We start from the raw sequence: 6,000 nt of genomic DNA on the forward strand, positions 1-6,000 counted from the left end.
ATGTGCTAATCATTTTTCCAAACATTGGGAATAAGCAGGGAACAAAAAAAAAAGACAGGAGGTTCCTCCCTCATGAGGCTTACATTCTAGATGAGAAATGGACAATAAACATCATACCCGAGAAAATTTATATAGGATGTTGCAAGGTAATAAATGTTATAGAGTAAAAGCAGAGTAAGGAGGATCAAGAGTAGGGAGAGTCACAATGTTAAGTAAGATGAACAGGACAAGCATTATTGAGAAAGTGATGTTTGAGCAGAGATTTGAAGGAGGTGAAGAAGTTAGTTTTGTGGATGCCTAGGGAAGAGTATTCCAGGCAGAGGGAGCAGCTGGGGCAAAGGGTTGACAGTGAGAATGTGCCTGGCATGTTTGGCTATAGCGAGGAAGTCAGTGTGTGTAGAGCAGAAGGAAGAGGGGGTAAAAAAAGTAGAAGTCTGAGAAGTAAGGGGGGTAGGGCAGATTATATAGGGTATAAGGAGCTATTGTAAAGACCTGGGCTTTTCTGTGCAAATGTGTAAATAGGTTGAATTATCTTGGACCTTAAAATAAGTCTGAAAAAAAAGAAAAAAGTAGAGGATTCCCATCTTTTGTATAAGTAGCTATTTGGTTTGAAGATCATTCATCTTTAAAAACATTTTTTTTTATTGAATGAAAGATTCTTTAAATTCTATGGTGCTTTACAGTTTTTTTTTTTCTTTTTTTTTTTGCTGTAGGCGGGCCTCTCACTGTTGTGGCCTCTCCCGTTGCGGAGCACAGGCTCCGGACGCGCAGGCTCAGCGGCCATGGCTCACAGGCCCAAGTCGCTCCGCGGTATGTGGGATCTTCCCGGACCGGGGCACAAACCCGTGTCCCCTGCATCGGCAGGCGGAGTCTCAACCACTGCGCCACCGGGGAAGCCCGTGCTTTACAGTTTTCAAAAGTTTCATGCACATGATTTCATATAATCCCATTATTGCCTCTCCCCTTTCCCTTCTCCCCAGCTGGTAACCACTAGTTTGTTCTCTATATCTTTGAGTCTGCTTGTTTTTTGTTTTATTCCCTAGTTTGTTTTATTTTTTAGACTCCACATTAAGTGATATTATACAGTATATATATTTCTCTGTATTATTTCACTTAGCATTATGCCCTCAAAATCCATCCATATTACTACAAATGGCAAAATTTCCTTCTATTTTATGGCTGAGTAGTATTCCATTGTATATATATGCCACTACTTCTTTATCTGTTCATCTTGATGGATACTTAGGTTGCTTCCATACCTTGGCCATTATAAATAATGCTGCTATAAACATAGGGGTGCATGTATCTTTTCAAATTAGTGTTTTTGGTTTTTTTGGGATATAGCCAGGAGTGGAATTGCTAGATTATATAGTAGTTCTATTCTTAGTTTTTGGAGAAACCTCCATACTCTTTTCCACAGTGGCTTCAGCAATTTACATTCCCACCAACAGCGTATGAGGGTTTCCTTTTCTCCACATCCTTGAAGATCATTCATCTTAAATACTACCGAGAGCACTTTAAACATGTCACCAAACACATTTTTTCCCTGTGAGAGGATATTAATTGCTGGTTAGATGGTCTGGCAAAATCAGAATCTTTATACAGAAAATTTACGTCAATTAGCATGATATTCTTAGGCATGAAAAATTCTAATTTTCATATAACTTTGCATTTAACTTTCAAAGCCCTATTATATACCATTGATTCTATTTTCAGGCAAATTAAAATTTAAACCTACTTCCCTAAAATTATACCATTTTATGCTTTTTTTTTCTTTTTCCCGGTACGCGGGCCTCTCACTGCTGTGGCCTCTCCCGCCGAGGAGCACAGGCTCTGGTCGCGCAGGCTCAGCGGCCATGGCTCACGGGCCCAGCCGCTCCGCGGCACGTGGGATCCTCCTGGACCAGGGCATGAACCCGTGTCCCCTGCATCGGCAGGCGGACCCTCAACCACTGCGCCACCAGGGAAGCCCTATGCATTTTTTTCTTACACCTACATCTTTTTTCTTAATCTACTCGATTCTTCAGTACTAGAAATGTACGGAAGGCCAAGGCAAAGCATGTGGCTATAGGAAACTTTGCTATGGTTTATGGCACACTGACATATTCATGGAAATGGTATTTAAGTGTACAAAGGAATGATTATGTCAGCAGGAAGGGTGGTTCAAATACTATCTTCACAGCAAGCATCAGGTGTAAGACTTGGATAACATATTTAATGTGCAAGAGTCAGCATCAGTAATCGAATTGTTTATCAGAATAGCTGAAGTTCTTGGCAAGCTGTGGACCTTTTCTAATCTCCTACCTAACATTCCTGGGTTCCTGAGGTGATTTAAAATCATTGCAGTCTAATCACCCAACCCTTAATGAATCTGCCGCACATAACACATTACCTAGAACAGGTATGACTTGATTTAATAAAACTGAATGTTCAAAGGTTTGCACTAAAAAAGAAAGAAATATGGAAATAATGTTCCAGTTTAAAAAAAAAAAACATTTTAGGGAATTCCCTGGCAGTCCAGTGGTGAGGACTCCTGAGCTCTCACTACAGGGGACCTGGGTTCAATCCTTGGTCAAGGAACTAAGATCTTGCAAGCCACGCGGTGCGGCCAAAAAAATAAATAAAAATTTTTAAAAATAATAAATTAAAAAAATTTTACCAGAAGTATTTACCAATGAATTGTTTAATTAAGAAGAAAAGACTTAGTATATCTAAAATGTAATCTGAGTTTCAAAGCTTTGATTTTTATCCATATTTTCAGGAAGGAATCTAGAGAATGAAAGATGAAATAGATGGAAAATCAGAAATCTTGCAAAACTGTTACATGATTCTTTTCCTCCAGGAGCTTTATTTATCACACTAAGCAAGATTACTTGCTTTATGTTTTACTTTTATAAAGAAAAATATGTCAAATTATTACCTTTGGCTCAAGGTATAATGATATTTTATTCCATTACAAAACTATAAATTAATTGCTCACATTTAATCTAATTGCCCCCCATGTAATGTCAAAATCAAAAGGTTGGGCTTCCCTGGTGGCACAGTGGTTGAGAGTCCGGCTGCCAATGCGGGGGACACGGGTTCGTGCCCTGGTCTGGGAGGATCCCACATGCCGCTGAGCGGCTGGGCCTATGAGCCATGGCCGCTGGGCCTGCGCGTCTGGAGCCTGTGCTCCACAGCGGGAGAGGCCACAGCAGTGAGAGGCCCCCGTACTGCAAAAAAAAAAAAAAAAATATATCAAAAGGTTATCTTAATTATCCTTTATTTTGCACTTATCTTTCTGTTACTTTGTTAATCATTTTTGATGTCTTACTGAACCCCTGGTACCACAGACATGTAAGAATCTGAAGAGACACTTTACAAAAAAATCCTTTTGTCTATTTCTACTTTCTTTGATAAGACATATAGTTCTGACCTGAAAATTATTCGTCAATTCAGTTCAAATTCAATAATCTCTAAATCTTTTTTTCTTGTTCTGACTTCATATTCCTGCATAGTTCCATTTTACATAAACCATTATAATTACCTATTTAATGCTTCCCACCAGTCGTTTCTCATAAGTTTGTGGTAAATTCACTTTTCCCTCAGTAAACTCTGAGTACTTACTCTAGGTGCTGGGTAACTAGCGAACAAATGATCCCTGCCCTGGGGCTTTGTCTTGTGGGAGAGAAAAATGAAGATGGAAGGGAAAATGTAAATCAAATGACTATTTTGTAAAATATCAATAGATTTAACTAATTCCATGCTCTACCCTCTGGTTTAATATTGTGGATGTTTTGCCAACCTCAGTTCCACTCCTCCGTTATACAACAGACATGCGATTTGGATGAACCGTGTCCCCATCCTTAGCCTCATCTCTGGAGGTGGGCCCGGGTTGGCCTGATGTTTAAGGTTACCCTAGTCCTCTTGCCACCATGCTTGGCTTCGGCCTTAGTCACTCGGACTCTTGAATTCAGTAGGCCATGGTTTGAATCTCAGGGTTTTTGCTCTATGATTGAGGCAATTGTCCTTTCTCTTTTAACAGGAAAGAGTAAGCTATTAGTCTCCATTGCTGCTGGCATTCATGCTGTAAACTTGAAGGGAGCTGCCTAAGGATGAATAGGTACTGTGGACAGCACAGAGAAGAGAAGGAAAGAAACTGGGTCATTATGACATTAAGCTGATAGATGACCAAACACAGAGCCTGTCCAACAACTGGACTCTTAATTGTGGTAAGCCACTACTCTTCTTTATTATTGAAGCCAGTTCAAGTTGGTTTGCTTGCAAGTTGAATTGTTGTATCTGATAGCATCCTAGGGGATGCACACATAAAAATAGATATGTCTACCTTCTGAAGAGCAGAGGAGAATTTTTAAAGCTATAACGCTTAAGTTTCAGGACCTTCACTTGCTCAGGCATCTTCCAAACCTTCTACCCAATTTTACACTTGTAATTTTGTATTCTTGTCTTTAAAGAGGACCATCCAAATTGTATAAGCTTTAGGCCTTACAAAACCATCAGATGTTAAAAAAAAAAAAACCATCAGATGTCTTGAAGGAGAAAATTTCCACCTTTCTCCCCAATACCTTTAATTCATGTTTCCCTAGGGGAAGAGTGACTTACCTAATTGGTAAATAGCTGGATGGGTCACTGCACATGTGTGGCCTGACTTCTCTAGCTCTCTCACTCAGATCTGTGTGCCCACAGTGGTAAGTCCTGGATGACAAGAGTGGAGGGGGAAGTAATTGCTGTCTTTGACTACATCTTCCAAAATTGGCACCTACCCAACAAATTTTTAAAATACTATGTTAATGTCATGGCTGTGAAGACTTTGAAGAAAGCATCATGAAAGGGTGGCTCTGGGAGACGTTGAGAGAAGGTAGTAAAAAAAAATGGAGCCTTTTGTATGTACTTGCATCTGCTGCCCCCCAACCTGGCCTACTCTGCCCTCAGTTTACTCCCTGTCATGTTAGAAATTGGGTGTGCCCCTGGGAAGCAGTTTGCATTTGTCAAATGACTGAGTGCATAAATTCATTCCAGAGGAGAAGGAGTTGGCATCCCATCTTGGCCTCAGGTCCAAGTTGTTTTCTCTTTTCCAGCTTAATCAGCAGTAAAGCTGATGTTTATTGCCACCCGATGCCTGTGTATATTTCTCAGTCATTTCCCAAACAGGAAAGGTGAGGAGAATGATTATTATCCTGAAATGACAACATATGTCAGCAGTAGCAATTATAGTAATATATATATATTAAAAGTACTAAATGACCTACTAAAAGTACCAAGCAGACCACTAGGTGCCATGAAAGACACACATGCAGTAAAATAGGAATTCCTAATCAAAGGGAGTTTACAACTGAAAAATACCACAAACATAAATATATATCAACTTATGAGGCCAACTACAATTCAAATGTATGTTTTATATATTCAGTTATATTGGGTTGAACCATATGAGACTGCCGTTTTTGTAGGTTAATAAGTAGTTGACTACCGATACTTTCATATGGCCTACCTGATGTTACCGACACCCAAAACATTCACAGTCATTTGGCTTTACTTGGAAGCTGGTGCCATCATACTACGTCATCTGTAGACCTCTGATGGCTCCTGCTTTTCCTCACCCCTTGAAGATTTTTCACATCTGGCTCACTGTCACTCTTTTAAATTTGATACCTGTCAGTATTCTCGGTGATTGCAACTTCCACAAAGACAATTTTTCCAATATTCTGGTTTTTCTCGGTTTCTTGACCTCTTCCCTTGCAATGTTCTGTATTTTACCTCAAATGCCCAATTCCATTGTCATATCTTAGACATTGGAACACTTACTTGATTTTGCTTCTGGAATAACACTCTTCTTTGATTCTTATATTCCTCACTGGACACGTCTTCAATATCCTCTGTTGGTTTCTACTCATCAACTGACCTTTTTATGTGGGGTGCCCCAGAGCCTGGTCTTCAGATGTCTTTCCTTCTTCACGCATGTTCTCACTTCCCCACTTAATATCTTTCAGTGATTTCCCA

The sequence above is a fragment of the Lagenorhynchus albirostris genome, chromosome 21 (genome assembly GCF_949774975.1).
Source record: "Lagenorhynchus albirostris chromosome 21, mLagAlb1.1, whole genome shotgun sequence".
Classification (NCBI taxonomy): domain Eukaryota; kingdom Metazoa; phylum Chordata; class Mammalia; order Artiodactyla; family Delphinidae; genus Lagenorhynchus; species Lagenorhynchus albirostris.